The sequence below is a fragment of the Penaeus monodon genome, chromosome 22 (assembly GCF_015228065.2).
Source record: "Penaeus monodon isolate SGIC_2016 chromosome 22, NSTDA_Pmon_1, whole genome shotgun sequence".
NCBI lineage: Eukaryota > Metazoa > Arthropoda > Malacostraca > Decapoda > Penaeidae > Penaeus > Penaeus monodon.
The window spans coordinates 15,918,731-15,919,119 of NC_051407.1; positions in this window are offsets into that span (position 1 = coordinate 15,918,731).

Below are 389 nucleotides of genomic sequence, written 5' to 3' on the forward strand. Positions count from 1 at the left end.
CCAATTAATTAGCGATGACCAGAATACAACCAGGGATCCTCTTCACGTGACTCCTGGTCTTAAAGTCAAGGAGGGAGATGGGTGGGGGTGGGGGGGACGAGAGGGTGAAGGGAGGGTACGTAGTGGGGGGTAAGGGAGTGAAGTGGAGGGGGAGGCTCACCCCCGCTCGTAACCTTGAACGTGTCCATTCCCCCGACCCTGCGTGCTTTTACAGACAGAAGAATCGCTTTTGCATGCAAAGTTAGGGGAGCAGGTGCGCTGGCTTCAATAGAAACATTGTGTGGAAGTTACAAGCATTTGACGCAACGTAACAAAATCAGTCATTCATACTTATGGAAATCGATTCGTAGGGCTTTAAGCCGCTTCTCTGATAAGCAAACTTCAGACTG